At 37.9% G+C, this 10,739-nt stretch overlaps 1 pseudogene; it reads left to right on the top strand.

The window, feature by feature from the left end:
• Nucleotides 1-68: 68 nt before the first annotated feature.
• LOC143888734 (cytochrome P450 89A2 pseudogene) lies at nucleotides 69-2,489 on the top strand (annotated as a pseudogene).
• The last annotated feature ends 8,250 nt before the right edge of the window (nucleotides 2,490-10,739 follow it).

The raw sequence follows: 10,739 nt of genomic DNA, 5'->3' as shown, positions 1-10,739 counted from the left end.
GGAACAAAAAAAAACACTTCTGTCTTTTGCTTTATTTTTTTAGTTTATTTTGAAGCTATGTTTTGCAGATGGAAGAAGAGAAGGCAGTGAAACAAATGAGAGGGACAATGGTGCCCCATGCAAGACCCATTTCAAACTTCGCCAATCAATTCCTTCCACTGGGCAAGACGTGCAGCTGGGTGGGTTGGTTATATAATCTTATATGTGCATTCCTTCTTCTAACCTTTTGGTATGTATGGCCCCCTAACTATAGGTCAGGTCCAACGGACGAGAAACTCAATTCCGCATTGTTCCAGTGTCTGTCCAGCACTTTCCGTTGCTCTCATCAACCCTTATCTCTAGCAGTTGATGTTGTTTGTTGTATGTTGCTAGCTTAAAGTAAAGTTGTGGACTCAACCTTGCTGATTATGTGACTCAAGACAATTGATCTGCTAGAACTGTAGGTTTAGTGATCCATATTTTGTCTATTTTGAGTTTTGGATCTCCCTCTCTCATGGGTTCCAAGTTAGCTTCAAGGAAATAGACTTATTGGGAAGATCCACCATGTTGCTTGTCTAATCTTAGCTGAATTTCCATTTCCCCTTTCCAAACTTTCCTAATGACATTGGCCTTAAATTTCTGTTATTTTCACTTCATAATCTCCTCCTAGGTAATTTTGTAAGTTGTTTCCTACCTAACATGATGATTGTAATTTAGCAACATCTTATGAATGTATCTATCTATCATAATGATTGTAATGTAATGAGAAACTCAATTCCGCATTGTTCCAGTGTCTGTCCAGCACTTTCCGTTGCTCTCATCAACCCTTATCTCTAGCAGTTGATGTTGTTTGTTGTATGTTGCTAGCTTAAAGTAAAGTTGTGGACTCAACCTTGCTGATTATGTGACTGAAGACAATTGATCTGCTAGAACTGTAGGTTTAGTGATTCATATTTTGTCTATTTTGAGTTTTGGATCTCCCTCTCTCATGGGTTCCAAGTTAGCTTCAAGGAAATAGACTTATTGGGAAGATCCACCATGTTGCTTGTCTAATCTTAGCTGAATTTCCATTTCCCCTTTCCAAACTTTCCTAATGACATTGGTCTTAAATTTCTGTTATTTTCACTTCATAATCTCCTCCTAGGTAATTTTGTAAGTTGTTTCCTACCTAACATAATGATTGTAATTTAGCAACATCTTATGAATGTATCTATCTATCATAATGATTGTAATGTAACAACATCTTATGAATGTATCTATCTATCATAATGATTGTAATGCTTGAACTCAATTGTGTTTTTTAACCATGATATTGCATCCTCAACATTTCTATACAGAGAGAAATATGGTAAGAAGCACATGGCAATGAAGTGGTACATTGTGGGTCCAATGAAATCAGAAGAATAATATACTTGTACTCTCATGTTTTTTTAAAATGGTATTATACTTAAGGTCTTGGGTCAAACGTGCAACGCACGTGCACTTTTCCTAGTTATTCCAAAAGCTTAAGCTATTAGAGTTTTGTTATTTAATCATTTAGGCTAAAAATCAGAAAAAAGTTTATCCTATTTTGAGTAAGTTTATCCGAGTGGTGAGAGAGATGTTAGGGTGTGAAGTGGCTAAAAATCAGAAAACAAAAAACACTACTAAAATAGGGTCAGCTTTTTCCTAATCCTACCATGTCTAATCTCTCTCTTAAAAAATTCTTGGCTATGACATGGCCTTATATGTAAACACTCATTTCCTTTTGGGTGGGCATACACTTGGATTTTTAATATCAAGGATTTATTGGGTTTTGAACCCAGTACATGCTTGAGACAGTAGCTCCGATAGCTCACATACAATGTGAAACAACCAGTTACTCCAAATGCTTAAAAGCTTAAGTTGTTTAGGATTTAGATTTTTTGGTCCGATAATCAGTTTGGGGCCTCACCATCGGTTGTCACAATCTGAAACGAACATGGCCTACGATTTGTGTTATTTAATCATTTATATTTCAACAGGTGAAGAACCAGGAGATACAAGCCAAGCTGTTTGAAGAAATAAAAGGGGTTGTGAAGGAAGAAGACACAATTAAAGAAGAGGATTTGTTAAAGATGAAGTATTTGAAGGCTGTGGTCTTGGAGGGGCTCCGGCGGCACCCGCCAGGGCACTTCGTGCTGCCACATGCCGTGTCTGAGGAGACAGCTATAAATGGGTATGTTATACCCAAAAAAGCAACTGTCAATTTCAAAGTGGCGGAGATGGGGTGGGATGGGGAGGTGTGGAAGGATCCAATGGAGTTTAAGCCCGAGAGGTTTTTGGAGGGGGAAGAGGTGGATATTACTGGGAGTAGGGAGATAAAAATGATGCCTTTTGGAGCTGAGAGGAGGATTTGCCCAGGGATGGGTCTTGCAATGCTTCATCTTGAATACTTTGTGGCGAATTTGGTGAGGGAGTTCGAGTGGAAGAAGGCTGCAGGAGTAGAGGTTGATTTGACTGAGAAGCCGGCGTTTACGATCGTGATTTGAGAACGGCCATTGTTCCGAGGAGAACGTAGAAAAGGAGTGGAAATATTATGTCTGCATATTTGTATAATTAGTTGAAGAATGTGATGTTTCTTTATGGGAATTGTAAAAAACTGTTGAAGAATATGACGTTTGAAATAAAATTTGGGAATAGTTATAGCCACTCTTTGTCTGTAACTATCTATAAAACTTGTGTGGCCCAAGGTTGCTCAACACCTTAAAAAAGTGAAGTTTATTTTAACCTTTAAATACCTTAGCCCGTTTGGATTCGGAGAATATTTTGGCTTGGGTGAAGTTTATTTTAACCTTTAAATACCTTAAGGGCCAGTTTGGATTCGGAGAATATTTTGGCTTGGATTTCTCACATTTGCAGCTCTTTTTGCTAGGGCTGCAACTCGAGCCGGGTGTTACCCGGCCCGGATTGACCCGACCCGAAAATAGCTTGGGTTGTGTTCAGGTTTCATGGGTTTCGGGTTGAGCATTCAAAAATCCGCATGAATCTCGGGTCAAGCCGGGTTTGAAGGGGCCCGACCCGACCCGACCCGAGTTACATAAGTTATAGTATGTACATTTTTTTCTATTGTTAGTTAAAAGTTAAAAGTGAAAACCCACGCACCCACTGTTACTGTATGTGAGTGTAATTTCTGCTTCTATGAGTTGAGTTGATTCAAGTGTTTGATTCAGCATTGTTTGATTGTAATTACAACATTGTTTGATTACAGCATTGTTTGATTCAAGTGTGATGTGAGTGTAATTACATCATTGTTTGATTCAAGTGTAATGTGAGTGTAATTTCTGCTTCTATGAGTTGAGTTGCCTTGCCAAACAAGAATTTTCCTTAAAAAATTGCGTCAACGTGAAAAAACCCGACCCGACCCGAACCGACCCGAGATTCATCATGGGTAGGGCGGGGTTTGGGAATAGTGGGTTTTCCGGAAAAAAACCCGACCCGACCCGACTCGAGATATTTCTCGGGTAGGGTTGGGTTCTCCAAAACCCGACCCGAGTTGCAGCCCTACTTTTTGCATTGTGAATTGGATCCGGATCAAATTCTTGGATTTCCAATTCAACGACTGACAGTGGAAAAAAATCAGATTTCCAAATATGTTGTAGAAATAAGTAATTGGAAATCCATAGATCTTGCAGTTTCCTTTACCCTCCTTGCTCCTCAACCTCTCCCCTCCTGTAGGAAGTAGTCTCCCTGAACATGAGCTGGCAAATCTATTCTTTTTGCATTCAAAACTAAATTCCAATTCCAAATACAAATTATGAGGTATCCAAACGGGCGGTTTGGAATTTAGTTTTGAATGCAAAATGAATAGATCCGCATGCTGAGGTTGAGGGAGACAAAGAGGGAAGAGGTACTTCCTAGTGGACGGGAGAGATTGAGGAGCAAAGAGGGTGAAGGAAACTGCTAGATCTGTGGATTCCTAATTACTTATTTTCATAGCATATTTGGAAATTTGATTTTTTCACTGTCAGTCGCTGATTTGGAAATCCAAGGATTTGATCCGGATCCAACTCACAACACAAAAAGGGCTGCAAATGTGAGAAATCCAAATCAAAAGCTTCTCAGCATCCAAGCGGGTCCTAGTATAAATATATTTGCATGATTAATTATTGCCAAAGAGCCAATTACGCCAAAAGATTAAGCCGTCGGATTTGTCCATTACATATGGATTTTTAATATCAAGGAGTTTTGAACCCAAGACCTTTTGCTATACCATGTTGGAGATGGCATTATTTAATCTTTTATACTTTAACAATTATCTTATGCATGTAAATTTCTCTATAACTATTTTCTAACTTATACCTGTATTTTTTTTATAGCTATTGAATACCTTTCATTTTTAAGCTCCAACAGTATCAATGGATATCTAATTGAAGGGAAAGGTTGGGCTATAATGCACAAAAAGTCACAAACACTAGGTTAATTAAAACCTTGTAAATGTAAATATCTCTCTATGAATTAGATTATGAGGAATGGTAGATGCAAGGGCCCTTGAATAGATCCACGTCGTTAAGAGCAACAGTTTCTCAACCGATTTTTAAAATGACGTGGATCTATTCAAGGGGGCCTTCTCCGGCCCTTCCATCTATCATTCCTCTTAGATAATTTATGTAACGAGAACTTTAAAGTTTTAAATTTCTCTATAGATATTAAACTCTTACCTGTAAGGGAATTTATATATCTATATATAATTTGAAAAATGGCACATCTGCACAATCGTTCGGAAAATAGGCTGTATAGGCTGCATGGGGTCCTTCAACATTGCGAGTTTTTTCACAAAAGTAGCTTCATTAGGGCCACACAAATCTCGGATGTATTCTTTAGGGTTGGGCCAAAGTTTTCAAATTGCTTATATTAGTGAATGAATGTAAGGGATAGTCCTTCAATTAACTTCAAAATTTCATGCCAAAGGTAAATGTGAAGTTTCTTTAAATTATTAAAGCCGTTATAGATCTAAAGCGACTGAAGCATATTGTGGTCAATGAAAATAATTCCGGTCCATGGAAACATCACAATCTAGTAAATTAGATATAAGATATTTGTAGGCATGGTGTTGGTCTCTTTCTCTTATTCCTATCATGGTTTAAAATTTCGACCGAAATTGACCAATACTGAAACGGTCATTTATTTCGGCCGAAATTTCGATTTTTCCGAAATTTGACCCAAAAAACTGTTTTTTAATATTAATTTAATATTTTACCAAAATTTCGACCGAAATTACCAAAATTTAATATTAAATAAAATATTCATTTCGTGTTTTGTACCAAATTTCAAGTACTGAAACCGGTACCGAAACCGAAATTTTAAACCTTGATTCCTATAAGTTCAAATAATTTTGTCGACCCTTTTATTGAATCTAGAACTTCTAGAGCTTGTATTAGTATATAAGGCAATCTCTACGCCTTCTAGAGCTTACTTGTACACGAAGAGATCCCTACCCCGAAGCCCACTTGTAATCTTCTCTTATTTAGATTTTAATTAATGTCAACATTTGTGTTAAAAAACTTCTAGAGCTTGTACTAGTATATGAGGCAATCTCTTAAAATTTATGTGTCAGAAATAAGAAATTTTAGATTTTTTTTCCTTTCCGAACTTTTGTTTTGGGAATAAGAATTAGGGTTTGGCTTCTAATCTTAGGAGAAGAAGAAGGGAGAATGTCAAAGGGAAAGTCAATATTGGAAGAGATAATATTGTTGCTTATTTCTTAGTTTTTTTCTAAAAATATTGGTAGGGAAATAAAAAAACGCTAAAACTGATTAAATAGGTTAGGGGTAAATTTGCCATTTTAAAATTTTAAAAGGAGAAAATTGAAGTTCGTCAGTTTTAGGGACCTTTTAGCAAATCTTTTCTAAAAGTAGGATTGTTCAGCTAATATGCTTTTCTTAGGGACTAATAAGCAATTATTTTGCCATGTAGGGACTAATCAGCAAAAGTCCCTTCTTTAAATCATTAAAGCCGTTATAAATCTAAATTTCTCTAAAGCAATTATGGCAATGATATACCTTATAGATGTAGGTTGCTTTTGTAATTATTAAGTACCTTACATTTTAAGGTTTATTTTTGCCTCATAAAAAATTAGTCATAAAATCCTGATTTTTCTTAAGCATAGAACCAAAAATCCGATAACACCGATTTGATGAGCTTAATCAACCAGGTTTCAAAACAAGCTTTTTCTTCAACTCTTAAGATGAACATCAAATCGCTCTCCAATGAAACTGAAGGACCCTTTTGGTAGTGAGAGATGAGAAAGGGAAGAGAGTGAGGCATTTTACTTTGGAGGGAATTGGTAGATATTCAGCCCACAAAGAATGATCCTGATGGCAATGATTGAATCAATTGAGAATGTCAGTAATTGTACAAACGTTCTTTAAAGAAGATTTATCAAATGGCATTAGATCATCTACGAAGAGTAGGTGGATGATAACCAAGCTCAACCTACGAAGGGGAGTTCCCCGATTCCTTGGCGGGTTGCTCATTGGAAGGACAAAATCTTGCATAGGTTGGAGGGATCCTCCATTTCTTTCCGCCATGTTAGAAGGTCGGCAATAGTGAGGCCGATAGACTTGCCAGGGTGGCAGTTTCTAGCGCAGCTCTGGAAACCTTCGAATTTCTCCCCTCTTGAGGAGTCTCTTATTTTTAATTTTTCCCTATCTTTTTTCCTCATCATTTATATAATCCGTTGCTATTCAAAAAAAAAAAAAAAATGATAACCAAGCCCAACCTAGTGTTAGGAGGGCGTTGAATTGAATATCCCCAATCGCAGTTGCTTTTGAAATTGAAAGGATAGAGCTTCAGCACACCGAATAAATAAGGAGAGATAATCTCCTTAACGAAGATCTTGGTCACAGAGGAATTGCTATATTTTTGGAGGTAGAGGCTCATCTATCAAGCAGATTGTTTGAAAGGTCAGATTCACAACAGTTGTTTGGGTTCTACAACAGTATTCCTTTTTAGGCAACTGGGCAGACATCATCTTGAGCAGGGGCGGAGCCAGGAATATGCATTAGGGGAGGGGGGGAATGGTCGTTGTAGCATGTTAGCGTCCACCATTTTGCACTTCCAATTTTGATAGATGGGCCCACCATCTCCCCGTAACCCACACATAAGGTAGAGACGACAATTTTACCCCCACTATTTACACCTACTGTTTTGATGGGTGGGGCGCCACTATTTACATCTCATGTACCGCACTGAGTAAATCATCTCCATAGGATGATCCTAGCCGTCTGATTGAACGGGTGATTCCATTTTAGATCGGAGGGTTAGGATCATCCTATGGAGATGATTTCGCGATGCATCCTATTTATGTTATTACCCAACAAATGAACAGTTTGGACTCAGCCATCCGCCCTTGTACCCCAGCATCTTAATGATGGCCTTCCTCTTGTAGGCTGGAGTCTAAACAGAGAAATATAGGGTCGACGACCACTTACACATTGATCATAACAATAGAAACCCCCGGTGATAGCTATAGGCAAAAGGTTCCCAAGCTCGATATCATCTCCAAGGATTCCTCCCCTAAAACCAACCTCCACGGACACCCTGTTGCAGAATTGGGGCGCAAAACAGCCCACCGTGGTGACTAGTTAATAATCTGAACACAGAAGCGTGTTATCGGTATTGGTTGATAATGCTACTCAATGTTTTTGAAGTTCGATTTACAATAACAAAAAATAAAAGTATAAACCAAACCACAAATAAAGCACACAAGAACACTCAGGTTTTACGTGGTTCGGCCAAGCCTACGTCCACGGGAGAAGACTTCAAAAGATTTCACTATGTGGAAAATAAAAGGGTTACAAGAAGCACTCACCGGATTACAAAAGCCCAAAGTTTTCTCCGGATTACAAAAGATACAATTTCTACGCCGTCTAGGATTCGAGCGGCTTCGCTCTCTAAATGGCGTGCTTCTTCAACCTCACCCAAGAGAGAACAAAAACCCTTCTTCTTCACTTTCCCTTTACCAAAAAGTGCCCAAGAAGAACTCTTCACTCTGCTGAAAACGTTTCTCTCTCTCTTGTTTTCACGTTTACTCTATTTCACCAAGTCGTCAAAAACCTCTTCACATAATGCTTTTCGTTATTTTATGGTTGAAGTCGTACCGGAGTTGTCGCACAACCAAGCCAAGCCTCCTTTTCCGTTTAGGATATGTATTCCAAACACCCCAAGAATCCCATACGGTTTTCAATTCTTGAGAGCTACTATCCAATAGCTAAATACGAGAGTTCCATGTATATAGGATACTAGTAGTTTTCCAATAGCCACCAAAACAAAGAGTCCTATTAAAATAACGTTAGCTGCCTTTAGAAAATTCAAGGCAATCTCAACATTCTCCCCTTTAGCTTGAATTTGATTCGTCCACTACCTAGACATTTTTTTCATAACAAAGTCTTCTCCACCCCATCTCGGAGGGTGCTAGTTCGATACAACTTGTCGAATGTTAATCAAGTCCAAGCAATGCTTGAACTTCTCAGTCGTAACAGGCTTAGTCAACATATCTGCGACATTGTTTCTCGTGTCGACCTTTTCCAAGGAAATTTCATCTCTGTGTATAACCTCTCGAATAAAATGAAACTTCATGTCTATGTGTTTAATCCTCGCGTGAAAAACTTGACTTATTGCCAAGTCCAATTCACTTTGGTGGTTGCAATACACGCGTGTTTTCTTGCTTGACCCCAAGTCACTTACTAGTCCTCTCAGCCATATAGCTTCTTTCACTACTTCTGTTGCTGCCATATACTCTGCCTCTGTAATAGACAAAGCTATAGTCGATTGTAAAGTGGACCTTCAACTGACAGGTCCCACAACAAGCGTAAAAGCATAATCTATAGTGGACCTTCTCTTGTCCAAATCTCCAGCATAATCGGAATCCACATAGCCCATGACATTTTCTTTTCCAACACTGCTCTTTTCAAACAAATTCCCAAGGGACAATGTACCCTTCATCCATTTGACTACCTACTAGTGTTCCTTTCCTGGGTCTGCCATATATCTACTGACAACACCCTTTAAATGTGCAATATCCGGTCCAGTGAAGACCATAGCATACATCATGCTTCCAACAGCATTCACATATAGAACCTGAGACATGTACCTCATTTCTTCATCTGTATTAGGAGGCAATTTAGAAGAAAGTTTAAAATGTGCACCAAGAGGGGTAGTTACCGTCTTCGCTTTATCCATTCCATACCTCAAGAGCATTTTCTCAGTATACTTCTAAAAATAAAGTTGACTAATTAAGAGAAGATTACAAGTGACTTCAAGGGCAGAGATTGCTTCGTATACAAGTAAGCTCAAGAAGGTGTAGAGATTGCCTCATATGCAAGTAAGCTCCAGAAGTTTTGGATTCAGTAATGCTATGTTTGGATGCATAAGCATTCTTTAGAAAAATAAAGTCTATGGAAGGGGGCAGGATTTTGGATGTCATGTAAATCTTGGGAAAATCATGAGCTTTGGATGCAAGTTAACCAGGAGAGGGATAGATGAAGAGAGAAAAAGAGAGGAGGATTACCTATTAAATCTTGTCTTTTTGAGATATTTCATATGGAAAAAGAAGTGGCACCACGTCACCAGACATTCAAATTTTTTGTTTTTGAAAGATGACATTCTAATTTGAAAATCATGAGATACATCTGTTGGAAATTAATATATTGTGGATGAATCTTGGTGGAGATGTAGAAGAAAAAGATGCTTCAAGGCACGCTGAGATTTCGCTTTCCTTAAGACAATATTCTCCCCCACGAATAGTGTGCAAAGGGATCACGAATTTGCCTCCAAGATACAATGAAGCCTGGTGAATCATTCACTAAATGTTTGTCGACGTTTTGCACTAAACAGAGACAAACCCCGAATGACCTTTTGGATTTGACTAGTATTTGAAATACTAGTGTCTGTTTTTTCTAGAATAACAATACACTAGAAGGAACTTTGAAGAAAAATGTAAAGAATAATTTTCAAAAGTTTTCAAGAGTGTGAATCTTGCTTTGGAATCTCACATATTTGAATTTCCCATGTGGAAATTCATACTTTTCTTTAAATGGATGGTTTCTACTCTATTTATAGAGTATTAGGTGTCCTTTCCCATTGGAAAGTACCTCTTCAAGGCACCTTTTCAATTTGGTGTCTTTTCTCTTTGGCTCTGTTCACTTCTTTTCCCCGGAAAGGAAAGGAAACGATTTCATTTTCCTTTCCTTTCCAGGTGACATGGCAGAAGGGAAAGGAATGAAGAGGAAAAGGCTTCGTTTTCCATGGAAAGCCTCTTTCTGATATATTTAATCGGAAAGCAAATTTTAAGTAACAGGGAAAAAGTCCATTTCCACGTCATTTTTAGCCTTTAAATAAGAAATTTCACATCTGATAATAGTTTTCCTTGGAAAAGAAGTGAACACAGAAATTCTATCTTGTCAAGGTCTTGTCAGGGAAAAAAAGGCTGTTTTCCAGGGAAAAGAAGTGAACAGAGCCTTTGGAAAACACCCCTTCAAGACACATTTTCATATTGCTATCTTTTGCCTTTGAAAAATACCCTTTGAATGCAATCTTTTAAGATTGGAACGAAATCTAACTGTTAGATCGCTCCCATTCGCGATTCTATAGTCCAGATTATTCCTTGAGTGATTATTCCTACAAAGCACTTTTCATTTCTTCTCAAAACTATCCACTTTACAAATAAAATACACTTTTGTTTTCAAACCCCTTTCAAAATCACTTTTATTTTGAAAATACTCTAACAACATCCATGGGGA

This window comes from Tasmannia lanceolata, unplaced genomic scaffold, assembly GCF_043159265.1.
Source record: "Tasmannia lanceolata isolate RefF3 unplaced genomic scaffold, GAP_Taslan_0.1 ptg000012l, whole genome shotgun sequence".
NCBI lineage: Eukaryota > Viridiplantae > Streptophyta > Magnoliopsida > Canellales > Winteraceae > Tasmannia > Tasmannia lanceolata.
This window is presented reverse-complemented; position numbering and strand designations above follow the sequence as displayed.